Here is a 9988-nt window from a genome sequence, read left to right on the forward strand (position 1 = left end):
TTGACTTCTTCTGTATTTGCATCAGTTTGCTGAGACATCCTCTTCAATTTCTCTTTCTTCTCCTGCTGAGTCTCCAGGGTCTCTCCAAGGGGCAAGAATTTCACATGCCATTTAATACACCCATATGTATCCCGGATTGCTGCTCTCTGCTCTGGATCAACTTCTTCCGTATCTGAATCTTCAGTGCGATGCTTTCGTTTTCTTATTTTCGGAGTAGTAGATCGCCTCACATTCTCGATCCTATTTTGCATTTGCTTGGCAAGAGAATGATACCCTGGCCCACTCACGTCACCTTCTATGACATCGTGTAGAGATTTCGGATATTTTGCCACCATCTTTTGAGCAACAGCAGTAGTGTGCTTATTACGTATGCAAGACTTTTTTTGCATCATCTCACGGACCACAATTCGGACCATCTCCCTGCTTAGTCGTGGACTTGGTCGTTTTCCTCTTTCTAGTGACTGCATCAGTTCCTCTGAGAACTTGTCCCATGGTATGATAAAGTTATTTACCCAGTCTATGTCGGGGCTTGGACAGCTGTTTGAAGAGGTTGAGGTTGAACTTAGGGGTGAACCTGAAGGCAAAGATGTGGGAGGTCCCGGAGAGCCACAAACCGATTAGCTGCTTGTTTCAGGAGTCTGGCCTGTAAAAACACAAACAGTGTTATTTGTTACACAATGCAAATGTTTATGTTTCAAGCGGGCTACTTTAGAAAGGGCTTGCTTCATGCACTGCAAAACTTGACTTACATCTCAGCTTCCAAGCTGCAAGGACTTTTCTGGCTTGTATTGGCCTCAATGCCGACAGTAAATCTGCTTCCTCGATGAACTGAAAATCATCATACGTCTCCACACCAAGGGATTGCAAGGTCTCCTCTAGAATGTCTTTTGTCATCTCTGGAAGGTCATGTAAGACCTCATTGATAGCGCTGCGTATAAACGTTTGCTCCAAGTCCATAATTTCTGCAGGCAAGAAAAAATTATTTAATATCGCAAGATAGCAAGTAAAAGAAGACAAGTAATTAATCATTGAGTCAGGTAACACATTCTGTATATAAAAAAGAAACCTATAAGGAGCAAACTGATATAACTTCTTTTTTTTCCCGACTATTGTTATTTTGTCTCAACATGCGTGCATTTTTATCGTGATTTCCCCACCAAATAAGTCAAGACAGTGCTTATTTTGACAACACACTATGTTTTAGTGGAATGACTTTGTGTCCGTTAATAATGATGATGGTAACGGATAAAAATCTGTTAAGTTGTCTATGTTAACACACTGCAATCTTGCACTGTGTTTTGTCACTGAGTACAGATGATAGTCAGCTTTATGTATATCCACCACAAAATACACAGCTGCATCATTTTGAATCAAAACGATCAGAAGTTCTCCGAACTCCATGGACTCATTGTTTTTTGATACAAGGAAATTCCCTTTTCTATATGATGTACCTTTGTACTGTATTTCTGTGGAAACACTAGTATTGTGCTCTGAAAAGCCATCCGTGGGGGGGGGGGGGGGTTGTTTGGGCAGGCCATCCTCACCAACAGTCCCAAGGAACCTAAGAGAGCTCAAGAGGAGAGGTTAGAATACAAAGATAGTGACAAGCTACTGCTTGTCACTATAGACATATCTTATTACTATAAGATAAGAAAGCTGGGAGAGAAAGAGGGAAAGAGAGATAAGAGATCCTGGTGCCAGTTCCCCCGATAGTCTAGGCCTATAGCAGCATAACTATGAGCTGGTCCTAAGCCAGCCCTAACTATAAGATTTATCAAAAAGAAAAGTTTTAAGTCTATTCTTAAAAGTACCTAGTGTGTCTGCCTCCCGGACCCCGACTGGTAGACGATTCCAAAGGAGCAGTGCCTGATAACTAAAGGCTCTACCTCCCATAGTACTTTTAGAGACTATGGGCACCACGAGCAGGCCTGCATTCTGGGAACGTAATGTTCTTGTCGGATAGTACGGTACAATTAACTCTTTAAGATAGGATGGTGCCTGACCGTTTAGAACTTTGTAGGTGAGCAGAAGGATTTTAAATTATATTCTAGATTTTATAGGGAGCCAATGGAGAGAAGCCAATACAGGAGTAATGTGGTCCCTTTTTCTAGTTCTAGTCAGAACACGAGCTGCAGCGTTTTGGACGAGTTGAAGGGCCTTTAGAGATTTACCATAGCACCCTGCTAAAATAGAATTACAGTAATCCAACCTGGAGGTAACAAATGCATGAACTAATTTTTCAGCATCATTTTGTGACAGGATCTGCCTAATCTTAGAGATATTACGAAGGTGAAAATAAGCTGTCCTTGAAATTTGTTTAATGTATGAATCAAAGGACATATCCTGATCAAATAGAACTCCTAGGTTCCTAACAGTGGTGCTAGAGGCTACGCTAATACTACTAAGGGCCGTCATATCGGCAGAGAAAGTCTCTCTAAGGTTCTTAGGTCCAATCACTATAACTTCAGTTTTGTCTGAGTTAAGCAGTAAGAAATTCCTAGTCATCCAGGACCTAATGTCCTTGAGGCAGGCTTCTAGTTTACGAAGCTGGTTGGTATCTTCTGGCTTCATTGCTATGTAGAGCTGAGTATCGTCTGCATAGCAATGAAAGTTCATGGAGTGTTTCCTCATAATACTACCTAGAGGAAGCATATATAATGTAAATAGAATCGGACCAAGCACTGATCCTTGAGGCACTCCACAGCTAACTTTGGTGTGCATAGAGGACTCATCATGAACATGCACAAACTGAGATCTGTCTGATAAATAGGATCTAAACCAACTTAAAGCAGTCCCTGTAATTCCAAGCAATTGTTCTAGTCTCTGTAACAGAATCTGATGGTCAATTGTATCGAAAGCAGCACTAAGATCTAACAGGACAAGCACAGATAGAAGTCCCCTGTCTGAGGCTAACAGAAGATCATTTGTTACTCTAACAAGTGCAGTCTCAGTGCTATGGTAAACTCTAAATCCCGACTGGAACTCCTCAAACAAGCTGTAGTTGTGGAGAAAATCTCACAACTGATTAGCTACCACTTTCTCCAAGATCTTGGAGATAAATGGAAGGTTAGATATAGGTCTATAGTTAGCTAGAGTTCCTGAATCAAGAGTAGGCTTTTTAAGGAGCGGTTTAATTACAGCTACTTTAAATGACTGGGGTACATAACCTGCTGCTAAAGATAAATTGATCATATCTAGTATGGAGCTGCTAACTAGAGGAAAGACTTCCTTAAACAACTTGGTTGGGATTGGATCTAAAAGACAAGTTGATGGTTTAGACGCAGAAATAATCGAATTTAGTTCTGCGAGGTTAATTGGAAAAAAACAGTCGAGGTTAGTATCAGAATTTGGAACCGTTTCTGCCGAATCGAAAATATAGGAGGAATCTGCACTAAGTAAAGGTAGTAAGTTGCTAATTTTGTCTCTAATGTTTAGAATTTTATCATTAAAAAAGCTGAAATCATTACTGCTAAGGGCTAAAGGAATAGATGGCTCAAATGAACTATGACTCTCTGTCAGCCTGGCTACAGTGCTGAAGAGGTATCTAGGGTTGTTTTTATTTTCTTCAATAAGAGACTAGTAATAGGCAGTGCGGGCCTGCCGTAGAGCTTTCATATATCTATTACGACTATCTTGCCAAATTAAACGAGATTCTATCGTTTTGGTGGAGCGCCAAATTCTTTCACATTTACGTGACGTTAGTTTTAGAGTACGGGTTTCTAAATTGTACCATGGAGCTGATCTCTGTCGTTTGATTGGCTTCTGTTTTAGGGGGGCGATTGAATCCAGAGTAACTCTAAGTGAATCCACTGCACTATCTACAAACTGATCTAACTGAGAGGGACTAAAGTGATTATAGGAGTTTTCAACTAGGTTAGGGGATGGAACTGAAACAAAGGCAGCTGAAATAGCTTCCTTAAATTTAGCTACAGCATTATCATTTACATTTCTAGAGAGCACTTTTTTATTAAGAGGAGTTAAGGTTGGTAAAAAGAAATCAAAAGTTATTAAGAAATGGTCTGATATCAGAGAATTTTCCAGACAAACCGACAAACTATTAAGTTCAATACCATAGGCTAAAACAAGATCCAGGGTGTGGTTAAATCGATGAGTAGGTTTGTTTACACCCTGGGTGAAGCCAATAGAGTTCAATAGAGACATGAAAGCCGTGCTAAGACTGTCATTAACAACATCCACATGGATATTGAAATCACCTACAACAATTATTCTATCACTGCTAAGAACTATGTGTGATAGAAATTCTGCAAATTCAGATAGAAATTCTGAATATGGGCCAGGAGGGCGGTAAACTATAACAATTAGAACTGGCTGAAAAGTTCTAGAGACTGGATGTGAAAGACTGAGCGCAAGACTCGACCAGTGTCTCGAGCTATATGAGCATTCAAATGACTGGGAGGGGTGGATTCATTTAAACTAACATATTCATCCTGAGAAAGCCAGGTTTCAGTTAAGCAAAGTAAGTCAATATGATTCTCTGATATTAGCTCATTTACCAGGAGGGATTTAGATGCTAGGGATCTAATGTTTAGTAAGCCGCATTTAATTGTTTGATTTTTTTGCCAAATCGTATTTGTAGTTTTGATTTTGACTAAATTGTTATGATTTACGCCTCTTTTATTGAGGCTGGAATTGCCTATGACAGGGGGCGGACAACAGACACAGTATCTATAGTATAAGTAGGGTTACAGCTATAAGAAGATCTAACTGAGTTACAGTTAGATTTACAGTCACAAGGACAGCTATAGTGGCAGGTAAACAGATCTAAAGGAAGCGCAGAGAAGTGTGTAAGACTGCAGCTCTGAATCCTGGTCTGAACTCTGATGAGTTGTCAGGGTTTGGGACTAATAAACTCTGCTACGTTTCTAGATAATAGAGCTGCACCAACCAGAGTAGGATGGATGCCATCTCTAGCTAGCAGACCAGGCTTTCCCCAAAAGGACTGCCAGTTATCTATGAAGCCCACATCGTTTGCTGGACACCACCTCGATAGCCAGCGGTTGAATGAAGACATGCAGCTATACATGTCATCACTGGTCAAATTAGGGAGAGGACCAGAGAAAACTACGGAGTCCGACATTGTCTTAGCAAAACTACACACCGACTCCACATTAACTTTAGTAATTTCCGACTGGCGAAGTCGGGAGTGATTTGTGCCGACATGAATTACAATTTTATCAAATCTACGTTTAGCCTTTGTCAGCAGCTTTAAGTGAGCCATGATGTCGCCCGCTCTGGCCCCGGGTATACATCTAACTATGCCCGCTGACTTCACTAACTTCACGTTTCTGACTATGGAGTCTCCAATTATCAGAGTTTTTGTCTCAGCGGGTGCGTCGCTGAGTGGGGAAAATGAGTTTGAAACATGAAGTGGTTGGTGGGGAGCCGTGAGCCTCGTTTTCTTACTATGCCTCCCTCGGACAGTAACCCAGCCACTGCCTCCTGGCTGCTCGGGAGCTATCGGGGGAGATTTAACACTATGTCGGCCCGCACCGGCTACAGGTGGCTGGCTAACTGCTGCTGCGTAAGATGACTGTGACTCTGACTCAAAGGTGCGGAGCCTGCTCTCTAACTCAGACACCCTTGCCTCCAAGCTATAAATAAACTACATTTAATACAGATACCTTTATCAGTAAAGGAGGACGAGGAGTAACTAGACATCTGGCACACAGAACAAGAGAGAGCAGGAGAGAGAGAGGCAGGGAGAGAAGCCATAGTAGGAGAAGCTAACTGCTAAGTTAGCCTGAGAGTACGTAGTTTAACGCAAACAAAAGATCTATAGATAGCTAGCAGGGGTGCTTGGTGATTATTTCGATTACTTAGAGTGTGCAGTGAATGGAGACAAATGTAAGAAAATACACAGGATAAACAATCTAGCTTTAGCTACTGAGCTATCGATCGGTAGTAGCGATAGAGCGAGACACAACAGGAAGTGATGCAATACGCTCACCGTAGTACGTCAGGACGTCGATCCTCCTCTCTTAAAGTAGGAATGTTTACTTTCAAAACGCATCGTCCACACTGATTAAAAGGGCTAAACTTCAATATTAGGCCTGGATAGTGCCGCAAGAAATTATGTTTTGGTGTTAGTGGATTTTCAGGAAATAAGCATTTTCTTGACTCCAAATATTCTTGGATTAGAACGTCAAGATAGGCTACTTGTGACAATGAAATCTTTTGAGCACAAATCATTTCAACAATATCTTTAAGCTGGAGCGTTAACTGCCACACATCATCTTCCGCATTTTCAATTTTGTCGCCAATTAATATGGGCAGCAACCTTAAGAAATTCCAGTTCTGGATGGCCTGACCTGAAAGCTTGGTGGCATCAGAGTTGACAGCACACGGCTTTGTAAGAGCATCATTTCCTTTGTACTTGAACTGCCTAATCCGTCGGTTCAAAAGTGAATATGTAAACCATTTCTTTTCCTTAATAAAATACTTTAAGCACAGGGCCACATCATAGGATAAGATGCCCTCAAATATATCATGGCCTAAACAAGGTGGAAGACCGGGCTGGCAAACATGAAAAGATTTAAGAGCATTGAAAACAGAGTTTACCTTGATGCCTCTGACAACTTGGCTGTCTTCTCCTAGGTCACCAACAGCAGAATTATAGCTTTCAGGGGTGCGCTGTGGACCACAGAAATTGTCTCATTACTCATTACTCTCAAACTCTTGTCTTGTGATTTCACAATATCTACAAAAGTACTGAGAATGACTGAAGTTTTCAGTGAACCCCCCAATGGCATGTGAACCCAAATTATCACCAGCAATACAGTATAGAGCCCCTTTGACAGTTCCACCCCAACAGTTATTCCGTTTTCCTCCAAGTCTTTTAAATCCACCAAAACCTCTGAAAAAACCTTTGAACATCCAAAACGTTTCAGGTCACTCTCTACACACAACAAAACCATGGACATGTGATCAGTACTGGAACGCACATGGACAGGTAAGTTTGCAGCAGAGAGATAGACAGCCAGAACTTTGTGTTTTTTCTTAGAGGATCCAAGGGGGTTGCCCACCTCAAAAGCATCCTGGTATAGGATTAGCTTAAGAGATCCAGGATTTTCACTGAAAAAAGGGTTGGACTTAAAAATGTGTCCATCAGTTATGTCTCCAAAAACATCTGAATCATTTTCACAAGACTGTTGTGACACAGAATTCTTCCACATATCCGATTCCAGTAGGTTTTTTAGTGTATCTTTAACTGGCACATAGTAGGCAAACCGTGGTGTCATATTTTCATCAGTTCCCAACAGTATTTTTTGAGGCTCTATGTATTTAAACATCTTTTTGAATGTCTGGGCTCTTGAATATGTAGTTCTCATTGGTCCCTGATGACTGACAGAGAAAAGAACTGAATCTTTCACACAATCACAGATTTTAACAATAGCATCATCAGCTAGGCACATGTCATTTTTTAGAAGTGAATGTAGTGTTTTTAGTGTGTAATCCTGTCCTATTTCATGGACGTTTTGTAACTCTTCAACAATTGTCTGAACTGTTGAAGCTGGAAGAAGGAGCTGCCCTTGCAGTTTTAAGTAAAATAAACACACATTCCTAAGAAAGGTCTCACTGAAGTTCTGTGGCAGATCAGTGTTTTCATTCATCGGTGTTTCGTTTGGACTCTGGGTAGCATCTTTACATGCACCGACAACAGAAGACTGAGAAATGTTTTTTCTGAATATGTCACTTATGCTTTCAATGGAGCATGCTCTATGTTTCCTGGACATATGAGCAGTGAATGACGATTTCACAGTACCGTATTTTCCGCTCTATAAGGCGCACCTAAAAACCTTAAATTTTTTCAAAAGCTGGCAGTGCGCCTTTTAATCCGGTGCGCCTTATATATGGATATATATTGTGGCGTGCTGCGTGGAAGAATGACTTTAAGGCGAGCTATAAGTCTCAGTCAGCACACACACTGACCCAAACAGGGGGCATTTATTTAGGCAGAACATTAAACATTGACATGATAATTGTCAACAGCAGAAAGTGATGAATAGCAATACACAAAACACTCATGGTTTACACCAAAGTCCTAAACACCCATAATGCTTTGCGGCATCAACACCACACGATTGGCTCTACAATCGCTACAATATTAAGCCGCAACAGGTCTCGCAACTCCGGTAAGCAGCCGCCGACTCAATTTTCCCCCGTAGAAGAAGTATTGCGCGATGCATGCTGGGATATATAAAACGGCGTTTTATTTCCATTTGTGTTTGTGTAAAGACCCTGAAATGGCTATTAAGAGACACTTACAACGCAGAGTTTAAACTCAAGGCGATCAGTCACACAGTAGAACACGGGAATAGAGCAGCAGCGAGAGAGTTTAACATTAACGAATCAATGGTGCGGAAGTGGAGGAAGCGAGAGGATGAGCTAGCGCTAGCTTTAGCCTAGCACCGTCCGATGGATGCATACCCAAGCCTCTACTGTAGCGCCTTATAATGCGGTGCGCCTTATATATGGAAAAAGTTTTAAAATATGTCATTCATTGAAGGTGCGCCCTATAATACCTTATAGGGCGGGAAATACGGTAAAGGTATTTTTACAACCAGTTACTGGACATGTCACAGGTCGCCCCTCCACTATATGCTCCTTTTAGTGGGCGACAAGTTCATTCACCGTGTGAAAATTGCGTCACACAGAGAAATGGCACATTTGAGATCTGTAACAACCGCTCTATTGGTAACAGAGGGACGCGGCACATTGTGAGCCCGATAAAAATTTGCTTTAAAAGCTGCATAGGTACAAAACGTCCGCTTGCAGTCACTATCAACACATTTGAAAAGACAATAGGGTTAATTTCTATGAACTCTACAATGGAGCACGTAGCCCCTCGTTGTCTCTAGTGTTTTGCTGCAAAACCCGCAAGTAATCATATTTAGCAAACTAAACTGACAAATAACATGGACTAATGTTGGAGAAAATGGCACTTTTTCCCTCCCTTACTAATTTGATTAATGGAGAAAAAAATGGACAATATAGTGTTTTACAGTGAAAACGAAAGCTAATCCTACAGAGGCACAAAACCATATATTTAATTATTTCCTCTAATAACCACTACCCCGACAAAGCACTAGAAAAAAAGCTCAGTTAAGTTCGCCATGAAAACTCACACGATGCCCGCTTGCTGTAAGCGCGAAATACACGTAGAAAAAAAACGTCGACTTCTCTTGCTAGCTTGGCTGTACACACAAGAACACCTATTGCACAATTGCAAAGCAAAGCCCCATGAAAAATCCGAACATATGGATTTTAGCAACAAACACGCTGAATAACAAAATGCTAGCTTAGAGTCAGCACCAATTTACATTATGTGTGTGTGTTTTGGTGCCAAAGAATCAGCTAATTTTACCTCAAAACTGCCCAGTCGAGTTAGCCCCGCCAGTCAGCGTTTTAACTGCGGTCACAAACAGAGGTAGTATTTTATTTATCTTACAGGTGACTTTAGTAATTGAGCAGAACAATTTTATACAACGTCAATGTTATACTTACAAGTGTTACATGTCATCGCAGCTCCAAGTGTGGTTTTTCTTTCGCAGCTCCAAGTTGTAGCAGCACGAGCCGAGGGCGTGACGCACAGAGCAGTAGACACAGACCTGCATGAAATGCCAGGCTGGGCACGGGCTGTTAAACTTTGAAAAGCGAGTACTGCATCCTCTCGCGATGGTTCAGTGGTGCAATGATATAAATGTTTTTCCCATAGACTGTTTTTCCACAGTGGATGTTATTAGCCATAATTTCATAACCATCTATGGTGCACTTACCTGGAGAAAACAACATTGATGACAACATTAAACTTAATTTAAATACAGTCTTTTACATTGTTATTCAGTAATTCAGGAATATTTTAGTTTAACACTGTGGTGATGTTTGAAACACTTCTAAGATATTTTGTCACTTAGGGACAAAATTGTTAAAAAATATAAACTACAAGCCTCTTTATATATTTTATGAA

At 41.0% G+C, this 9988-nt stretch overlaps 1 long non-coding RNA gene across 2 annotated transcripts; it reads right to left on the reverse strand.

Annotated features, from left to right (window-relative positions):
* Positions 1 to 350: 350 nt before the first annotated feature.
* LOC306836539 lies at positions 351 to 9622 on the reverse strand. Of its 2 annotated transcripts, none has more exons than XR_013780793.1 (4): positions 9526 to 9622; positions 6580 to 6651; positions 750 to 962; positions 351 to 643 (listed from the first exon to the last, which is right to left on the reverse strand). It is a non-coding gene; the product is annotated as an uncharacterized lncRNA (long non-coding RNA). The 2 variants fall into 2 exon arrangements; XR_013780794.1 differs by lacking the exon at positions 9526 to 9622 and adding an exon at positions 9386 to 9431.
* Between the last annotated feature and the right edge of the window lie 366 nt (positions 9623 to 9988).

The sequence above is a fragment of the Symphodus melops genome (assembly GCF_947650265.1).
Source record: "Symphodus melops genome assembly, chromosome: 16".
NCBI classification, from domain to species: Eukaryota; Metazoa; Chordata; class Actinopteri; order Labriformes; family Labridae; genus Symphodus; species Symphodus melops.